The 1266-nt window shown below is 43.7% G+C and overlaps 1 protein-coding gene across 13 annotated transcripts in view; it reads left to right on the top strand.

Moving 5' to 3' along the window:
- Window positions 1-1266, top strand: part of LOC111647379 (protein NLRC3-like) — a 99936-nt gene that overhangs the window by 91160 nt on the left and 7510 nt on the right. The window lies entirely within an intron of this gene.

Consider the following 1266-nt stretch of genomic DNA (forward strand, 5'->3'; position numbering starts at 1 on the left):
CAGTAATTAAAGGGAAGTTTTTACAGATTCACATCTTCAGTAGGAACCAATGAGCTCAGAGCTGAGAGCCACAGACAGAGGAGGGAAGAAATGAGAGACGGACGAACACACTGTTGGTTTGTTGTCAAGAACAAAAATGAATGCTCCTATAATGACACACCAGACTGTCTTTACCATCACTGATGTGTCTGCAGATGTAACTGCCACACTGTGTGTTTGTCCACTGTGTTTGTCAGTGAAGTTGTGTCATGGACAGAAGAAGCAGCAGCAGGATGTGGTGTTTGCTGTAGTCACAATAATCAGAAACACACAGGCCTCCTTCTGTGAGATGAAGCTGAACTCAAGAGAAAGAATCGATATGGAGAAGAAGAGCAGACACATCAGCAGCTGTTTGTTTTAGTCCTGATGTTGTTTTGTCTTCATGTCTCTTTTCCCTGGGCTGAAGGGGGAGGACTGTTGACCAGGTACATCCAGATGTTGACACAGTGGAGCTGAGGTTGAGGATACAGATGCTGAGCAGTGGCAGTTTCTGATCCTCTCCTCTCACCTTTGTATAACCCTGCTTTTTTGAGCTGATGTGAGACAGGTCATCAACAGCTGGAGACCGACACATTTAATGACTGACTGACACAACAGTGTTTATGGATGATGGTGTGTTGCTTCCATCCTTCAGTGCAGTGTGTGGTGCTGGATGGTGACCTCAGTGTAGACTTCCCACAATGCCTCTGTCATCAGAGAATTGATCAGTGATCGATGTGAAATGAATAAAAACATGTTTGTGTTTGCAGAGGTCGGAACCACAGACTGAGAGCAGAGTCTCCAGGATCCATCTGTCCGTCTATGAAGAGTGACTGGTCCAAAGAGTTTAACCCTCCAGTCTTCAGTACTGAACCTGGACCCTCAGACTCACAGTAAGAGACTGTTTCTACTGTAAACTGAGCTGAAGATGATTCAGTTATTAGACATATGTGAAGGAAACCGGGACAAACCAGGAGCCACATCCATAAAACTCTGTGTAGGTTCACAACCAAACCTCAGAGACAGAAACATGCACACACACTCTTTTCATCAGATTTATAAAGCAGAGCGTTTCTCTCTCTTTTCTTTATTTCTTTTCTTCTTATAGCACCAATTCACAACAGAAGTTATCTCAAGGCAGTTTCCAAATAGAGCAGGTCTAGACCTTCTCTTTATAATATTATTTACAGAGACCCAACAGTTCGTCCTCATGTTACTGTTTCATCAACCTCAGTCAGTGTGAGAGTT

The sequence above is a fragment of the Seriola lalandi genome, unplaced genomic scaffold, assembly GCF_002814215.2.
Source record: "Seriola lalandi dorsalis isolate HSWRI2012SDOR001 ecotype SW California unplaced genomic scaffold, Sedor1 jcf7180002054987, whole genome shotgun sequence".
In the NCBI taxonomy this organism is placed as follows: Eukaryota; Metazoa; Chordata; class Actinopteri; order Carangiformes; family Carangidae; genus Seriola; species Seriola lalandi.